We start from the raw sequence: 20373 nt of genomic DNA on the forward strand, positions 1-20373 counted from the left end.
GACAAAATTAATCTAAGGCAGTCTTAAAGAGCACGGGTAAAGCATGCTGGTGGTAAAGAGAGAGCCAGAAACAGAACAGTAAGGGTATTTACTGAAACTGTTAAACAGACAGAAGTTTTCAGAAATTTGTTCAAGTTGTGAACATTTTAAACATAAGCATTCTTTGACACAGCAGGATAGTTCAAGCATGAAATAAAAAGGTAGAAAATCTATTATCTTTATTGTAAGAAATACAATTTCTATTGTAAGAAATGTAGAAAGTGAAGAAATAATGCAGCAAAATGTCAGGTTGCACTGGGCTCCTGAAACCTGACGTTAGTCAGGACCATATCTCTTTAAAAAAAAACCACAACAAACCACACACAAGGAAAGAAAAAACCCATGCTGGGAAGGGGGAGCTAAAGCCTCTGCTGCATTGGGCTGTTGGGAGATATCGGCTGCAGCAGCAGTCCCGCATCCCTCCGCAGCCTGCTAATTTTGCAAAAGAGGGGGGAAAGGATCGTTTTGTGGTCCAGATGCTGTCAAACACAAGCAACCAATGGAAGAAATGGCACAATGAGCAAGCAAGCATGTGGAAGCAGTTTGTGAAGAAATAGTTAAACACCGAGCTTTGTCCCAGCAGATGCTGTAAGTATGAGCTCAATGGCAGATCCCGTGGTCACTGCAGTTGTTTGTGGGAGATATTTTATGGCTATCCTGGTGCTTTTAGCACTCACTGGTGAAGAAAACATTGACTGTGACACTTTTAATAGTGTATTTAGACAAATAACTGTATTGCCTGTGTCTCTACTGGATTTTGGGGTGACTCCTGAGCTGCAGTGCGCTGGCAGGGAGGGTGAAACATGGAACTTTGCACATGAGCTTGTTCTTTCCTGACAGCTTCTCTGGGCTTTGCTCTATAGATGTGCTAGCGTATTGCAGCAGTACCACCCTCCTTGTGCAAAGGCCTCTCTCTGAATTTCAGCACTGCCTTCAAGCACTGGGATACACAATGCATTTTTTCACGCAGCAATGGCTGACCTAATTTAAAAAAAAATCCCAGAATTATTTCTTACACAAACTTGCTTCATGCCAAGTGCTTTCTTCTCCTTTTTTTCTTATGTATGCTGTTGTAGAAAGCTTATGAAATTCCAATAGCTTTGTGTGTTACCATTGGGAGACTGGTTCTTAACATAGCTCTCCCAAAGAGAGTGCCAAGTATGATTTTTTACTCAAAGGAATGAAGATTTTCCAATCTTTGGTTGTTTCTAGCTGCAGTAGATGTATGTGTTTTTAAACGTAAACATTTGCTCTTATGGAAATCTGATGTCTTGTCTTTGGCAAATGACTTGCTGCTTTTTATTCTGCATATGCCCTAGTGATCTAGTGCAGCTTTAATAACAAGTTAAAAAGCAGAGCTAGAGCAAGTTTATTGCATTGTGTTTCTCAGCAAATGTTTTTTGGTAATCAGGCAATTTTTCTTTTTTTATTGTAGCTAAAACTATTAATGTCAGCAGAGTAAAACACTAAGGAGTGAGAATTTTCCTTCTTATGAGAATATTAGTTTTGCTTTCACCTGTCTAAATACTGCATAAGGCATGGTGATTCTAAATCAAAGAATATATCACGTGTTTAACTGCCTTTGCGGCTATTTCTTGGTGCCTACCCAGCTGCTGCAGAAACCACTGGCAGCTCTCACTCCAGCGGCAGGGGACGTAACAGCAGGGCAGCTGTGACGAGCAGCCTGTGCTGGCTGTTAAGGAGGATGAGTAGTTGACGCAAGGAGTCTTTGTGCATCTCTTCTGGGACCTGGCAGAACTGCAGCTCCTAATGCTTATGGCTGCAGGTAACTACACACTTCTGCCCCCATCACGCTGATCACCTCAGTGGGAATGTAAGGCAGAGCTATCCTTACACCAAGGAACCCATCATTGCTTTTGGAGTTGCCCACACCTTGTATTCTTGGAGGTATTACAGCAACTTCTTATTGCTTACTACCAGAAACTGATTTATAAGCCAAATTTAGCCTTTAATGAGCTTGTAAGAAAATACTATTACCTAGGGAGTGCTCCAGCAGTGACTGTGAATGCTGAAGCTGTGGTATTGTCAGTGTTCATTCTTGTGTCTCTCCTGTGTCAGGATTGTCACACTCCCAAGCAGCATCTCTGGTTGGAATCAGGATTTCCAAAGACTTGAGTGAGTAATCACTTGCATTGTCATGTGAGTACTACAAGAATACAAAAACTTAATGTCACATAGAGAATTTCTGTTCCCATACTGAAAATGTGCAGGACCATCACATAATTTAATTAGATCAAAATGTTTTATAGGCTGCTTACTGTCCTGTGAAGACAGTGGGAAAAATTCATCTCCTGTGTACTTCCATTGTGTTCAGCAGAATTACACTGCGATGAATTTGGTGTTTTTTGGGTCCAACTTGAAAACCTTCTATTTCTTGTCGCTCTTTCTTAATTGTTTTCCTGTTTCTCAGAAATTATTTTTTACATACTGCAGGGCAACAGGCCCAGATTCATAAAACAATACTATAGAGGATCTAAGATGCCCAAGCTAGGACCATGCTTGCCTGAGGGTCCCTGTAAAGTTAATGGAAACACAGGGCTACTTCCAGGAAAACTAATATACCACATACCTAAAATTAGTCAGTGGTAATTGCACTTCACAGTGGTTGGGGCTGCTTGGATCCTGCTCTCAGGAAGAATAGTTTCTGAAATACTGGATGAATTTTTATGTCAAATATAGAAAAATGCAGGTTTTTATAATTGTAGAACCATAGAATGGTTTGGGTTGGAAAGGACCTTTAGATCATCTAGTTCCAACCCCCCTGCCATGGGCAGGGACACCTCACACTAAAAATAATCCAAAAAATAATAATCCAAAAGAGCATTTTCTTGAAGAGTTTAAACAGTGTCTAGCAGCCCAGTTTGTACAAACCCTTGGAATAACACATGGAATTGAAAAAAATCAAGCTGGATTTTGAAGTATTTGATCTTTTGGAAGATTTAATCTTTTTAGAAATAAGTGCTAGTTCATTCAGCAATATTTTTTTTTCTTATACACACACGTATTCAGCAATTATTTCTGCCTCAGCTAAGAAATAAAACAAGTCACACATTATTTGGTACAGTAGGTTTTGTCTGTAGATCATTATCAGGTTTTTCTTTTTAAGTGTGTATTTAATGGATATGTTTACATTTTAGCAGTCTTTAACTAAACCTTTAAATGGGGTGGTCTAGTTTATCAGCATTTTTCATGTTTTTGATCAGCTCACTAGAAGACAGTCATTGTTTGGCATTTTTAGCAAGTATATTATTAGTTGCGATGGAGGTACACCAGAGGAAGGAAGGTTTCAAGCTGCCTGTGGAGACCTACGTGTCTTTGTGCAAAAGAAATGTGCAGCAGTGAAGGTCAGGCTAGAAAGAAAATGCTTAGCTGTCTTCCCTAAAACTACCTGTGGAAATTTTCTCCACAGTGGTCTGGTGGTGTAGTGTGGGGCGTCCCTGCCCATGGCAGGGGGTTGGAACTAGGTGATTTTAATGTCCTTTCCAACCCAAACCAGTCTAAGATTCTATGATTCTATGAAACCAAAATAAGGCAGCATTTCTGATGGATGGTGTTTACACTCAGGACACAATGGGGCAGGTGTTTTGAGTTCCTCTTGTGACCCCTCAGGAGGGCACAAATGTGTGCCAGGTTCCTTTCAGTAGTAAGTAAGGTTTAGCTTCTTTTTTCTTACAGGAGAACGGCTGCATATCCCAGTCACCACCTATTTGAGATAAGACAGCTGGTGGAAAATAGTAAAGATCAGAGCTTTAATAATCTGGTCTCCCATGAAAAGGAACTAAAAATGTCACTATTTAAATTGCCAGTTTTTCCTAGTTCTGGCTGGGATAAGAGTTAATTTTCTTCCTAGCTGCTAGTGCTGTGTTTTGGCTTTAGTTTAAGAATAATGCTGATTACATACCAATGTTTTAGCTGTTGCTAAGTAGGTGCTTACTCTAAATCAAGGATTTTTTCATTTTCTGTGATCTGCCAGTGAGGAGGAGCACAAGAAGCTGGGAGAGAGCACAGCCTCCTGACCTGAACTTCTAAAGAAATATTCCATACTATAGGATGTATATAAACTGGGGGGGAGTTGACCAGGAGGCACCAATAACTGCTTGGAGACCGGCTGATCATCAGTCATCAGGTGGTGAACAACTGTAGTGTGCACTACTTGTCTTTCTAGAGTTTTATTTCTTCTTTTTTTTCCCCTCCCTTTTCATTACTGTTATTGTATTAGTATAATATTTGATTTAATTTTAATTAACTGTTCTTATCTCAACCCATGGGTTTTACCTTTTTTTTTCTGATTATTCTTCTTATCCCGTGTGTGGGAGAGAGTGAGTGGTTGCATTGTACTCAGCTGCTGGCTGGGGTTAGACCATAACAGTTTTAGTTAAGGCTTCAGTGAAGAAAAAGGAACAGTTTGAACTTTGTTTTAGGTTAGGCTAATTTTACCTGGCTGTCTCTTTGTTAGTTATATCTGGTACACTCTGGAATTCTGCAGCAATAACAGCAAAATTATCATCAGGTTTTAACTAATGTAAGCTGAGATCATGAAGAACATGATAGTAGCTTCAGAGTGGTCTGATGTACTTTACAAGCAGGCACCAGGTGTTGCTGATTCCTGTTCCATAAAAGCATTTGCACTATGAAAAAATTGCTAATGTTAGGAGATGTATGGAGACCTGTTGGGAGAGAAGCAGAATTGCAGTACTGTGCTCTCAATCTTTGCTTGTGTGCCTGCACTTTCCCCATAAAATGCCTCCTATAAACCTTCCCCTTTCTTCTCAAATTTCTCCCTCCATATCCTCCACCTTCCCATACCAGCTGTATTCCTACATGAATTACCACTTCTGATGGACTCTCATGAGATTTCTTGTAATAGCACTGTCCATGGCCAGCCTCAGTCATCCAGCAGCATCTCATATTTCTCCTACTCCCCAAGAGCAGATTTGGGGGCCCTGGCCATATCTGTGATGCTAAATAAGAGAGCTAGGGAAGAAAAATCTACTGAGGTCCTTAGCTCTATCCTTTGTACTCAGAAGTGTATCCAAGCTCATGCCTACATAGGACCAGCACAAGCCTATGTTGAGTCAGGGTCTCTAGAGAGTCCATGGACAAGAGATAGAGCAAGCTGTGCACTGGAGGCTGATTTTTGGACTTTAGAGTGACAGGCATTAACAAGTAATTTTCACCTCATCACCTTCATGTTTATATTGGACTGGCATTGGAGATTCTTCCCTGGCACTTGGCATAGGCTCCTGTTACCTCAGCAGCCCTGTACCATGCAGTGTCTCAGCCTGACGGTGTTCATCACATTAAATTAGATTTAAGAGCTGACAAAGTTCTTTCTGGTTTTCTTTGCTTACTTCTGTCAATTCTAAACACATCTTTTAAACTGTATTGGTATACAGTAGTGGTGTAGAAAGCTCATCACTCTGGGATATATACAATTACAAACAATGAATTACTTAGTTGCATATTTTAGAGAGCACTCCCCTACTGCAGAAAAATGGATCACTAGACCTGAAAGAGCTTTTCCATCTCTTCTGTGATGCCAAAACCTGATTTATTTCAGTTTCTCATTAGCTGTGACAAGGATGATGTCAGACAAGCTGTGCATGCCCTGTCTTATAAATAATAAATGAGAAGGACTATGTCTTCTCTTTCTCTAATGGATCAGTGTTATAGCTGGATAGAAAATGCACCAGCCTGCTTTATGGAACATAATGGAGTAACAAAATTGCTCATACTCAGTTGAATTAATTGATCCCATGGAGTCCTGTTTGCCCCTTTATCTTAACCTCTGGCATCTCTCTCATCAAGATATAAAATATTACTTCTATTAAAAGGAATAACAACAAGCTGCTAAATTTTATAAAAAAAAAAACCTATAAATAACAGAAAAAATGCATATTTTGGTCATCCTAAACTCTAGAATATAAAATCTTTCAAATACCCTTTCTGTGCAGCTTCATTTCTTAATTATTAATGTAGCAACTCCTATCTGAAATATGCTTCTCATTTCTTTCTTTCTATTGCAGTACTTGTAGAGAGAGGGTCGTTGTTATAATCTTCTCATTAATCATAATTTTTGCTAATAAGGTGCTGTTCAGTAAAGTAGTTCAAAACACTCTGCAAACACTCATGAATGTGGCTTTATGATACCCCTGTTGCTTAATATAGCTGTTTGTGAATAACGTTAGTTCTGTTTCATATGCTGAAATGTCCATATTCAGTCCCTTGGTCACTTTCTTTCAGTGTTAGGCCACCATTTTAGATATTTTGGTCAGGAAAGAAGAGCATTGAAATAACTGTTTAGAAAGTAATATCCTAACTTGGGTACACTGTGACACAATAGAAAAAAAAAGAAGAGACGTTAAACATGGGCGCACCAAATCCTGTCAGAGTTCTTCTAAGAATATTTTCCAACAGTTGCTGTTGTGAATGGCACCTGCTAAATAAACAGGCTACATGTCAGTGCTTTCAGGCTGCTTTGCAGCATCAGCAAATGAGTTAAGTATTCTCAACTTTAAAAAGATTTTCTCCCAACTGTCTTGGCATGCTCTATCAAACCAAATAACTGTGTTAATCTCCTTCCTTCTGCAACATTTGGCATTCCTAGATGAACATTTTCAGCATAGTGTGTCCCAATTTAGAGATGAAGCCTCTTACTTATGAAGAAGAAATTCATACAGATAAATTTCCTGCTTAAAAGCATACTAGCCATAGGGAGAAAATGCCATACCATTTGTCATCAGTTTTGGCTGACAAATGACAAAGAGATGGAAATACTTTTGGTCATGTCTGTCAAACTCTATCCATACTTTACTTGTACAAGTATGTAGTGATCATAAGTGTCCTTTCCTGCTGCTTTTATAAAAAACTAGGCTTGAAGGAAAAGAGAGAAAAAGAAAATGTGTTGATTTTTTTATTAGCATCAGTAACCTAAAATAAAATATGGCCTTGCAACGAACGCTTCAGAAGTATCTGTGGGTCTGATCAACACCCTTTTCCAGGTAGATGAGCAGCACTCATCAGAGTTTGTTTCACTTTTGAGTCTGTTTCTGAAACAGCTCCCTATAGTTGGCAGGAAAATTTGGCTGACTGCTATGTGGAATTGCTCTGGAGAAAGAAGATAGCCTACAAGATACTCCCCACTTCTTGTTTATGGAGCTGCCTCTTTCCTTGACATGAGTTATGGAGGCAAGTCTGTGATAGCGACTTTACACTATAAAAGTACCATTTTTACACAACCTAACCATAATTATTTCAGGCATTTTGACCTAAACCAAACCCTACTGCTTCCTCAAAACTCCCACAAATCTGCCAAGGCTACAGGGATGTCACATGAGACACAGGGATCCGGGAGGAGGGTACACACTTGGTGTGTGGCCCAGGTCTAGCCTCATTCGGACCTTGAGCACATGTGAGTTGGTATGTATCTGAAATACTGGATTCTGCACCTAGGAAGGAGTAATGCCAGGCACAAGTATAAACTGGGAGAAGAGTTGCGGGGAAGCAGCCCTGCAGGAAAGACTGTTCTGTGAAGAGCAGCTAAGGACTTTGGGCTTGTTTAGTTTGGAGAAAATGAGGCTGAGGGGCAACCTCATTGTTCTCTACAGCTTCCTGAGGAGGGGAGGTGGAGAGGGAGGTGCTGAGTTCTTCTCCCTGGTATCCAATAAAAGGATGTCTAAGAAAGGTTCAAAGCTGCACCAGGGGAGGTTCAGACTGGACATTAGGAAGCATTTCTTTACTGAGAGGTTGGTCAAACACTGGAACAGGCTTCCTAGAGAGGTGGTCAATGACCCAAGCCTGTCAGTGCTTCAAGAGGCATTTGGACAGTGCCCTTAATAACATGCTTTATTTTTTGGTCAGCCCCGAATTGGTCAGGCAGCTGGACCAGATGATCATTGTTTGTCCCTTCCAACTGAAATAGTCTATTCTATTTAGATTGGGGACCAGTTAGTGCTAATGGTAAGGAAGGAAGTTGTAGGTGCATTTTTCTCCTCTCTGCCTTCCAAAAATATCTTAAAGAACTCTAGTTTGTAATGAAATATTAAAATTGCACAATCTTTCAGCTACTTCAGTGTTATGGCAGCACCATGTTCTGCTAACAGGTACTATAGGCTCTGTTTCTTGGTCTATGATCATGGGGTTGATACTGGGGTGTTGCAACGGTCTCTGTTAGGGGACTAAGAACTGCTGTAAGGAGAGGCAGGTCTCCACACTTAGAGCAAGCCGTTTTTTACTCAAGTACTGTAACAACTATATATTAAATATTGCTCACACATGCCAGGCAAGCCCTAGGTATAAGATACTATAAATCTGACGTTGGCTGGTTGACCCTGATGGGCACAGTCTTTGATGGTTTAGTCTCTGAGGATGAAATGGCTGGACTTGAGAGCTCTTCAAAGATCGAAGCTGGAACTGGAGGCCTTCTTCTGTCTTCCCCAAGTGCCACTGGAGTCTATATACACTTTTCCGTAGGTCGGGACTAGTCTGATCCAGTCTTCTCTACTCACAGGTCTGCTCTCTTTGCTCAGGTGGCTGTTACATATTTGCAGGCTGGCTCCTGATTCTTCCTAATAGTTGCAGATTGAGTACCTTTACTCTAGATTTGATACTATTATGTCACTATACCAAACAAACAGCTATTACAAAATATTTTGCTCCCTGTCCTAAATCAAAGTCCTGTGGTATGTCTGGGTGCAAGGCAAAAGGCATGTATTTTACTTTTCTATCTTAAATTGGGCAGTCTTGTGGTATGCCTGGGTGCAAGCAAACATCAACACTGAAATTCCCTGTAGGGTTGGAAAAGATGTGTGGAAGAGAGCAGTGCTCTATTGTCATAGGCTGTAAAGCCTTTATTGGAAGATGCTGATCAGTCTCCAAAGCTGACACTTTTGTCTGCTTGCATCTCCTTTTGGAGGGCTACCTGAGAACCTCACTGCTTTTGTAATTCATTTTTCCCCACTCTAGGCTCAATTTATTCTGGGATAATCTAAAGCTACATACTTTTGTGCCCTCAGGATCTAATGAGTTAAATAGGACTTCCTCTTTTCCTGTGTTCATTCATCTAATAGATTTATAAATAATAATCTGCCATTTTGGGGGCTTTTTCTTTTATTCTCCTAGGCTACGGAGGCCAGTTTCTTTTAGTCTCTGCTTAGAGGAGAGAGGACAGGCTGTTGATTTCCTTAGCAATCCATATGGTTTCAAGTCATGTCTTTGGGGAACTCTCATTAGGTTCTTATTATCATCTGCCATAGAGCTGGTTCTTATCTACCATCACTGTAATAATTTCCATCTTTTCCTGCTTAACTGACAGTTTTCATTGTGGTCAGTGTTTCTAAACTTCAGGAGATGAGGTTTATGCCATTTCTTTTCTTTGGAATATAATTTTAAAATAGAGAATATTAGGTTGACTGCATATTTTGTTGTGTTTTAACTTACTTTGCATTTGCTTTGATGTCTTAAATTAGTCTGTCCTTTCCAAAGCTTTGCACACTATTGATCTGTAAAAGGATCTATAGTTGCCCCGATCACTTTCTTTCCTCATCATATAGTGCTAATCTCTGTTTAATTTATTAAAAATATTTCCTATTAAACCTGCAATTTTGTGTCCCAGAGTTCTTGAACAGCAATAATCTGGTTTCTTTCAACTAGAGTGAGTTAACTCCTACCTCAGTTATGGAAGCTCAATTTCTGCACGTTTTTTTCTACTAGCCATATAATCTTGGTACCTGTATTGAAAGACAAAAATAAATGGGAATGCTGCTTGCTTCTGCTTCTTTACCTCTGTTACAGGTTGTGCATGAGGTTTTCTAAGTATAAAAGCCATATCTCAACTTCTGTCCAGAAATCGTTTGGAACCTGTTGCAGGGTAGGATCTGCATCATTTGGTGAAGTGGTACACTACACATCGTCTGCAGTCCAAAACTGATGTGAATGTCCCTGACATGATAAATCAGAGCTCATTTTTGTCAGATGCAGTTATATCAGCAATACACACTTGCCTCAGCTGGAGATACCTCAAACCAGGGCTGTCTGCACACCTCATACCTCCTGAAGGACAGAATGACTTGGCAGGCTCATGATGTTATCAAAATTATCTTATCATGAGCTTTCCAGTAATTTAACATAAAAAAAAGGATTTTTGCAATAGTGATTTTGGACAGGATAAATACTGGGAGAAGGCTTGGCTTCTCGAATGCTCCTTTGAATGCTGCTAATACCTTCTTGTCCATGAAAGTGTTGGGAATATTATGTAACTAGACTTGAAATTCAATCGTTAGGTTTTTGTCATTCAAATGCAGATTTCTGAATTACAGGTCTGAGAATTTCAATCTATCTCAAACCTTAAAGGAGGATACACTGCAAAACATATTCATAATGCAAATAAATCACATTTATATATATCTGATGCAGGTTAGTGTTTTGTGGCTATCAATCCTGCCTGAATTCAAATACCTGTAAGCAAAGGGGATAACCTCCATATAGGAATTAATTATTTTAATGACAGAAAAAAATAATTCAGCACTTGAAACAGCTTTGCTTCTCAGGACTTTCAAATCACTGTGATAAGCAGTCCTTTCCAATCTTCACTGCAATCATAAGAGTAATAATGAAAAAAACCCTGAACTGTCCTTAGAAGACAGAAAGTCCAGCTGCTCCTAACAGCGGGGTAACATCCATCCTGACTGGCCATCTGTGCTGCAAGGTGATCAAAGAGGAAGATACTGGGCCAGAGAAGGTAGTGAGATCAGCTATAACATTGGAAGCTGAGGTTACTCAGTGTTCAGGGAATGTTAATGCCTAAACCAAACATCAATTCATTTTACTGATTAAAGACACTCTTTTTAAAGATCTGAACTCATCTGCTTTTAATTTAAATGTTGATGTAAGATTGGTAGGAAAATTTGAATATGGCTAAGCCCTTCACTTGAAGGTTTTCTGGTTTCAGCTGGGATAGAGTTAATTTTCTTCCCAGTATCTGGTACAGCGCTGTATTTTGGATTAGTATGAGAGTAATGTTGATAACACACTGATGTTTTAGATGTTGCTAAGTAGCACTTATTCAGCTTCTCATTCCCTGCCAGTGAGAAGGCTGGAGGGGCACAAGAAGTTGGGAGGGGACACAGCCGGGACACCTGAACCAAACTGGACAGAGAAATACTCCATATCTTAGAACACCATGCTCAGTATATAAACCAGAAGGAAAGCTGGCTGGAGGGGGCTGATCACTGCTCAGGGACAGGCTGGGCATAAGTCAGTGGGAGGTGAGCAACTGTATTGTGCATCACTTGTGGTTTATTTTTCTTGAGTTTTGCTTCTTTTCTCTTTTTTTTTTTTGTGATCTTTCTTATCATTAGACTTACTACCATTTGTATTATAATATTTTACTTTATTTCAGTTCTGTTCTTATCTCAACCCGTGGGTTTTCCCTTTTTCCGGCTCTCTCAAATCCACTGAGGGGTGGGGAGGGAGAAAGGAGTGAGCAAGTGGCTGTGTGGTACTCAATTCCCAGTTGGGGTTAAACCATGACAGAAGGTGAAATAAAAATTATTTTAAACACATTGTGTGAAAGGAAAACTTTCCATATATATGTATTACTTAGGATAACCATTTGGAGTTTGTTTTACTTATAGGTAAGAAATTTTCCTTAAGTATACTTTTTTCTGCTTTAGACATTTGAACATAGACAAATACTTTATTATTTGTGATCATCTGAAACAACACAAATTGCATTCTGATACAGTATACTTGAGACTAAACTGTCTGTTAGTAGTTTACAAGGTAGGAGGCAAAACAGATGAAGAATTCAAATACCAAGATTAGGTATTCAGAATTTAGGGCATAACTGACATTATGGTGAATAAGCATGCTTCCTCAGTTCATCTTTAAAGTAGGTTCATTTAATGTTTCATCCCAAGTGCATTTCTGCAAAGTGCATTTCAGGTCCACTCTTTGAGTTCAGTTATCTGTTAAAATGATCTTCTGTGTACAGCACTGTAAAGGGCCTTCCGGTAACCATGAAGGACGTTTGGTTTTCCTTGTATTTCAGCCTCTAGTAATGCTGCAAAGCAGAAATCAAGCTGTGAGTTTTCCAGGTTACTGTTGAAGAAGAGTGCTCAAGAAAGATATTTTTGGAGCTAAAAACTTCATTTCAGAAATCAAAAAAAATCTCATAAAGACAAAGAAAAGGAACTCTGAAAAGTACTCATCAACCCCTTGAGAATTTTATTTTCAGAACACTTGACTAGCTACTTTTCCTTCCAGCCCTGTATCACTTGCAGAGTCTGACTTCAACAAAAAATACTGATGGCACAGTTATTCTGAAATGTTAGTATTTTCTGTACAAGGGCTCATTTCCAATCCTGACCTTCATGTGGTTTCTCATGAGGCTGACATACCACTGTTAGATAATTCAGAGACTCTTGTATTGGCAAATCTGTATAGAACAGTGTGCTGCTATGGTGGATACTCCAGACTAGCTCAGATACTAGAAATTATATAGCTGTGTTAGTGTTCAGTTCAGAGTTAGTGTACCCTTCCTTAGAGAAAGTAGAGCTTGTCAATTCAGCTGGGTATCTAAATGGCATTGTATTGTGCAGTCAAGTCATAAACCATATTCCTGCTATTTTTTTTTTCCTCTGGTTAATGGCTCCATTGTTTGTATGTGACTGCAGACCTCTTTATGCTTCTGTATTATGGTTCATAGACAGCCTTAGTTTCCTGTTTCATTGGAAAACCCATTAAATGATTCAGAATTAACTCTAAGCACAAATAGTTCTTCTGCTTGTCCTTTTGTGTGGCATCCACTGCTTTCAGTTTCACAGGAGAGGTCCTAAAATCTCTGAGTTTCTGGAGAACAGCAGTGAGGTTTTAACCACATGACTCTTCCCTCAATTTTGTTGGGGGGAGGTTTAAGCCTTTTTCTCCAGCTGCTATGCAGTGGTGAGAAATCACTTTGAGACATTTTCATTGGGTATCTATTAGGTTACTGCATCAGAATTTGATGAAAGGATTCTTCATGCAGTCCTAGATGTTTAAGATCAAATGATCCCAGTGTAAGATCATTTGAAAACCACAGAAACAAACTGTTGATTAGTCATATTATTCCAAACAATTTTTAGAGCTTTCCTACTGTTGTGTGTAGTCATACTTCCTGAGTCACCTTTTCCATAAGTTGAGTATTGCAAATTTTGTGTTCAGCACGTTTGCTTGTTGGGAATTGTATTTCCTTTGCTCCCTTGAGAAAGAAACATGAGGTTATCACAGGACCTACTTGTTTTGTGTGTGTGTGTTTCAATTAACTTAGTCTTATTCTTGACAGTAAGTATTGTGGGTTTTGTGGCCCTGAGACAAATTTCCTCTACTCCATGGCTTATGGTAGTAGTCATCTTAGCTGATGTATTTGTGCAGTGTTGAGCTGAAGACTGCCTTTGCCTTGAGAACCACAGGGCTGTTAGCTCAGCTTACTGCAGCACTGGATCATTACTGCTCCACTTGGTCTTGGTGCAAGCAGTCACTCCATTTGCTCAGGTAACTCTGAACTGTCCTGCAGTAAGTGCTACAGATGTATCCATACAGCATCCACTGCTTAAGTTTATGGCTTAACTTCACTGTCTGCTGCTGGAGGCTGTCATCTCTCTTCTAACAATAAAGAACTTTTCATAAGGAATGAATTTCAGTGACTATCAGATCACCACGTTGTGGTGAGGAGAGGGGGTTCACTCAGCTTGAGGGAACCATGCAACCTTGCTGCAGATAACAGACCTTAACATTGCTTTGAACTTGCCCTGGACTCTGGTGTGTGTTTTGATGAGCAATGTGTCTGCTCTCCACAACACTCTTGCTGGCACAGCTTTTTTTCTCTTCTAAGTCTTGTGGTTTCAGTAGGTGTTAAAATTGCCTAAATGAAAGCCAGTTGCAATTAATTCCTTGAACAAACTCATAAATCAGGCTTTTCTCAAATACCTGTTTGGACACCTGGTTCATGTAGTTGAGGTTAAATACACTCCCAGATTTATGATTGGCTTGGCAGAGTCTTCTGCTTGTTTTGGCCCCCTTCACTCCTCATGTGGCATATAGGCATCAACTCAGACTTAGCTGGGAATCTTCTTTGTGTGTGAAACTTCCTGCTATTGTAGGAACCTATGGCAATTATGGAGTTGCGGGTCAGTGATTATGATACTTGATGGGATCTAAGAGTGATAATTACTTTTTCTATTGCTAGTGTGGCCTTGGAAGGGAGTAGGCACAAACAACATTTGGTCTAAAAAAAGCCTGTGACTCAAAATTTGCCTCGTTTTTCATCTGTTGAATATTTTTGCCCTTGTACATATATTTGACATGTTTTACCAATGCCTCAAAATCGTCACACTCTAGAAAAAGAATCACTTTTGTACAGCTACTATCAGTCTGTCCTCTACATACAAATTGAGAGTGAAGCTTTTTTATTCATTATAATCTTAATAGCATTAATAATATAGTGTTCACAGTATTAATACTAACAATAGTATAAATAGTATTAAGGTGTTAGAATTTTTAAAAGCTTTTTAATTTACCTGTAATCTTAAAATATTATCTAACAGAGCATAAAAGCTCATGAAATGCATAACAGTATAAATGCAGAGCCATACACTTTGCTGATAGCACTGATTTATATCTGCTGATGGCCTGGACTACTCATTTTAATTGAATTTGCTATACCAAAGCTGCCTAGACCATGAACATGTTAAGGACACATTTGCTTCCAGCATTTCTTGCTTGCTGGCACATTATTATATTACAGTGTGTCAGGTCCATCTCAAATTTCTGCAGAACAGCTTTCTTTGAGAAACGACTTCGTACACTTGTGTGGTACCTGCAGTTGAGTGATGGCTTGAATTTAATTTAACCTTTGATAGAAATGCATTTTGAACCCAGCTAGTATACTTGCGCATTGACAGGAACAATTTGTGCTTAAGAGGTGATTGTCTTCTCAAAATCTGGATACCTGAATGGTCTTTTTTTCAAGATTTAGCTGCTCACTCTGGACTGTGCGCTACCTCTTGTGAGGGTGGTTTAGGATCATTCAGACCCACTGCTGCTATTTCGTGGTGTGGGATTATAATTTTGAGAATTAAACTTGTCATGTGCTTCTGCCTAATAAACCCAGGAGAAAACAGAATTTAATGAAATGGTTGAGAAGTTTTGTATTTGCAATGGTGTACAGGAGATTACAAATTAGTCCCAAGATGACCCATATTACTTGAGGTCAGCGAGTACACCTCAGGCATATTGGGTTTCCAGCTTGTTCTGCCTCTCTTGGCACTCATTTGTCAGCCTTCAGTTTTGGCAGATACCCTTGCTTTTTCCCTTTTAAAGGGATGTTTCTCTCATGCTAACAGGTTTAGAAGAACGCAAGTTTTCTATTTGTGCCACAAAGCACATCTCCCTGTATTTGCTGGTAAAACCTTTACTGGCAAAACCAAAATGATGTTGGTTATTGATACAAGTTGTAGATTATCATTTAATTTACAGTCTATAAAGAAAGCATTGTAGAGGGCAAGAGAAATGTCCTAACCCAAAAAAGTGGTTTTCTCCCATTCCATTTACATATCGACTATCTGCAGCTGTAATACTGAAAGGAGCTATGATTGATTAGCTCGAGACGATTGTGCCATGATGTATCCTCTAACCTTTAACACAAATGCTAGATACAAGCAAGGTAACCATGAAGGCAGCAGATGGATAGGGTACCTTTGCCTGTGCACATCCCACTAGTGACCCATGCTGTGGCTCTGGTCAGCACAGCTCTTGTGCTGTGCTGCTCACAACTGCTCTCCTTCTTGAGGCTATGTACCTCCTGTTGTTGCAGTCTTTCTTATTCCAACAGAAGTCAGTATAATCAATAATGGGTTTGTGATCAAATTGTTCTTTAAACTGTGTAAAACATAATTTGAGGATTAGCTACTGCTGTGCTTTGTTCATAAATTTTCTCCTCTAAACTTTGGATTGTGTTCAGTAATTCTGATAGTTCTTGCATGCTTCCCAGGCTGCTGGATGGAGTGTTAACAGTTTTTATTTAGTTGTTATTATTGAGAAAAGAATGTCAGGGTATGTGTACTTTAGGCTGTATTTAGTAGAATGTGAAGTGTAGACTGATCCCAATACTAAAAGGATGGATGACGAGTGAACAGATAGTCAGATGACCAATAATGGTTTTCACACCAGAAATTTCTGAAACTTTAATATATATATATCCAGGCAAGTTAGGTCTTTGCATAGCTATGCCTGTGGCACCATACCTCCAACTAATCACAGGCATTCACAAAACTTTCCCTAGATTGACTACTAAACTTCCTCCACTAAAATTCAATTCAAGACAGACATAAAATCCTCCAGCAAAGGTGTTTCCTTTTGAAAACTAATAAATCCCACAGAAGAAAATTGGCATAGACAATGGTCGTAACTGCTTTTTTTTTTTTTTTCAAGAACAGATCTTTTATTATGTCTACACTAATAAATTATATGACAGAATGTTCTCAGAGGCTGCAGCTCAGCATCATATAAAGCTGTAAGGTAGCCTGTATGACCACTTCAGGCACTGAAGAAGTGTAAGGTCAGGAAGTTAGTATGCCAGGGTCAGGCTGAATCTGGTATCCAGCAGCCAAGTTGGCTCACTTTCTTACCACAGAAGACAACGCACAGATGACCATGTCAAAATCTTTCTAGGATTGTAATGGGATCTGGTAGCAAACTGACAACACCATTCAGTCACATCCATGCTGGCAAGACCAAGCTCCTTTGAGGACTATCAGAATGATTTGCTAGTGTAGACAGGTCACTCCATGCTGTCATATAACTTGTTCTTCTGATAAGCAAACTAGTTACTGAATTAGTAACTTTTAGGCTGCTTTCAAGTACTTTGAACCTATCCATTTTCTGGACAAGGTGTGACTGTAAAAAATCCTAGAAGATATTTTTATTTTCATGGGGTGTGTCGGTACCAAGAGCAAATGACATATCAGGGGGCTTTTCAGTGCCATGAGAGAAATGCAGCAATTACTGACTTACTAAGATAATGGATTTGGCTAGAGTCTTGTTGGCATGCAAGTCATGCACAGTCCTATGTGTGAAATCATGCACAAAATCACAATGAATTAAAAAGCTTCCCCACAGCAGCATAATAAAGGACAATCTTTGAAAGCCTAAATCTAAAAACAGAATTCAGTCTGAGAAAATGTGTCACTCACTAATTATGGAGAGGCTGCCTCTTAAAGTCATAATTAGCTTTCTATTACAAATCTATTTTTTTTCTGTTTTCTTCCCCAAGACAATTGAAGCTGCTCAAGTAACTTCAAATATTTTTCATGTGCAATTTTACTAATGGTGTTTTACGGTAAATGGTATAAGCTTGCCTGATCTTCCAACAATGGCTGCTTCACAGAGTGCCAGGACCCGCTTGAGCCTGGCTTTCCACTGCAGCCAAAATGCCTTTCCTTGGAGCTCCCCTCCCAACTGCAACCCACTACGCAGCAAGGCAGCAACAGTTTTACTCTCCATGAAATCATTCCTACCTGGGTAAATGAGGCTGAATTTTCATAGCTGTTTGCTTAAATCTGCGTTACTTAAGTGTGGAACTTTTCTTTCAAGTACATGCTAGGTATACATCTAAGCACTTGTAGAAAAAAAATTTATATTGAAGATATTTAGTTGTAAGCGGCGAGGAGAAGCAGACAGGCCAACCCAATATGGGTGATAAGCAACTTGTAGTTTATTTGTGACGCAGTTCACACACATATAGGAGTGGTATTCAGCCACTCCTTCTTGGCATAACAGTATTGGTTAGCCCCCACAGCTTCCTCCACATTCTCCTCCCAGGTCCGGTCTCCGGCCACCTGTGGGGGCCATCCCCGGCCTTGCTTGCACAGTCCTCCAGAACTCTATGGTCCTGCTCTTAGAGTCATTCTGCAACAATTCCCCCCTTTTTCTTTGTGCAAGCAAGGCATTATGGGTTATTCTGTTCACCTGTTTTATCACACAACTATAAGCAAGTCTAATAGCTACGATGATTAACCTAACAATGATACATAAGTGCAATACTTCAAACAGCAGTGTTTGACTCAACCTGTAATGCCCTGTGAAGACAACCATCTAGTTATTCTTAGGATATTGCTCATTTACTATTGCTGGGTAAGCTGAGCCAGGGTTCTCAGCTGTGCGTGCATCGAATTAGCATAATCAGAGAAACTCATACAACACATTCCATCAAACTCTTCACATCCATGTCCCTGTTCCAACAACAAAAGGTTCTGCAGTGTTGCATGTCTCACAGAGTCAACATTAAAACAAATCAGAAATTGCCTTCGATGTAGAATTGTCTGCTTAGCAACTCAGCAACCCAGTCTGCTTAGTTGAGCCAAGGCCCTGGCTGAAGCACTTACAGTGATTTGGCATATTATGATTGGATACATGTTTTGAAGACCCTTAGTGACTAACATATAATTGGTTAAACACAGGTGTGAGAACTGAACCTTGAAAGCTTGCCAACAGTCCACAGTTCTCATTAACTTGGTGAATTCCAGCCTCTTATCTTGCTTGCTTAAGCTTCTTCAGGCCTCTCATGGCCTTGCTGTATCTTTCAGGACTATTCAAAGTTTATGTACCAATTATGCATTCTCCCGTGAGAACACTGTCTCCACATCTTCCCCCCTTTTGTTTTATCCAGTAACAAGTTGCTACTACAGCAAGGCACACACACATTTACATTAGCAGAGTAACTATTACAGGGTGCAGCAGCATGTTGAAGATGCTGATGGCAGTGAAGGACTAGCCAAAGAAATTTCTTACCAGTGGAATTCTCCCCCCCTCTTAATTTGTTCCATCACCTGCTTTATAACACTACCATTGTATTAAAATTTTTCTAGCTTTTGCCTTAGCATTTCCTAGCAGCTACTGCAAATTTCCATACTCTAACATCTCTTTTACAAGTGACAAATCTATACAATACAAGGTGCAGTTTCTTATTAACAACTAGCTAGTAAATACACAAAATAACAACCTCTAATAATAGCTACTTTACAAGCACACATATTCAGGATGTTACTTTTCAGTTGCCCCCAAGTGATGTTTTGCAGTCATTTGTTCTTTCTCTTCCTCTATCTCATTCTGCTTGGGGTAATCAAGGTCAGCTCCTGTAGCTGAGGCATCAGGTTTATCCATTCGTCTGTCCAGCTCATGGCAGGGCTTCACAAACTTCGCAGGCAGTCACCATGGACCTGTAGGCAGGAGGACACAAATATACCCCCTCCCCCAGGTTGTCAGTTCTTCAGAAGTAGACAGGTTAAAGTTAAATGTAACATCATTACTCTCTCTCTCCCCCTTTTTTTTTTTTTTTTAGTCCCTGCAAAAGCCATCATTACTCCCACTACAGTCCCACGTACAGAACGCGGCACAAGGACCCTGTGGAGACTAACAGCAAACCAGCTCCGAGAAGCATCATTGCAGTGCGAGGTGGCAGGCTCAACCTTAGCAGGCATCCCCGCAGAGGCTCTGCCTCCCCCACATCGTATGAGGCTTGGGCTTTTATACTGACCAAAATGCACACTCATTCTGACACAGGTGGCCAGCCTGTGCTGGAAGAAGTGGCCAGCAGTATCTACAGAGGTCTCCAAGGGTTGATAGAAACCTGGACATACTTATATTTACCAACTTCTAGTACATGAGTATCACAGAGAAACTGTATGGGCTCCCCTGTCAACTGCAAGAAAAAATCGTAGCATATACAGCTTGAGTATAAGAGGATTTTAACGCATACGTGGTCACTGTCAGGCCTCCTTAACTATTTTGAGATCGAGAGCTTCCCACTCTTTAGCCCCCTGCTGTGTAGTAAACACTGGATATGCAAAGATGTCCATTGCAGAAAATTCCCCAGTAATGATCACATCTTTGGTTACCCATTGTTACAACTGAGCGTCTCCAGGGCCAGCAAGTCCGAGCAGACCGACCCGGGAGACAGAGTCAGGGTCTGGAAGCAGAGGACACAAATCTGGCTCGGATTCAGGGGACTCGGGGGCTGATCCTGCGCCGAACTCGGGGTCTCCGTTGCTCGCAGCTGTGTCTTTCTTATCAGATGTCTCCCGTTCGGTATGTAGCCATCTGCAGACCTGGCTCCTCCATGACTGAGTTAAATTTTTTTTCACTCTAGGGCATAGTGGGTTGGAGAGGCTCGCGGTTCCTTTAAATCTCCCGCTAGCGCATGATCCCCATTTTCTACTGCATGCTTCACAGTGGCGCCGCAATCGATCCGGCGCCGAGGCACCGCCCTCTCTCCTTCGG

At 40.2% G+C, this 20373-nt stretch overlaps 1 protein-coding gene across 2 annotated transcripts in view; it reads left to right on the top strand.

The window, feature by feature from the left end:
- The window catches only part of SACS (sacsin molecular chaperone), a 67326-nt gene continuing 46953 nt past the window's right edge, over positions 1-20373 (top strand). Inside the window, exons 1-2 of one of the 2 annotated variants that reach the window (XM_062615203.1) lie at positions 1-627; positions 2119-2199. The gene's annotated coding sequence lies outside the window, so the exon portion shown is untranslated. The remainder of the gene's footprint in view (positions 628-2118; positions 2200-20373) is intronic. The other variant, XM_062615202.1, reaches the window with a different exon arrangement.

Source organism: Pezoporus occidentalis, unplaced genomic scaffold, assembly GCF_034315485.1.
Source record: "Pezoporus occidentalis ecotype Australia unplaced genomic scaffold, CSIRO_AGI_Poc_V1 ctg18, whole genome shotgun sequence".
Classification (NCBI taxonomy): Eukaryota; Metazoa; Chordata; class Aves; order Psittaciformes; family Psittacidae; genus Pezoporus; species Pezoporus occidentalis.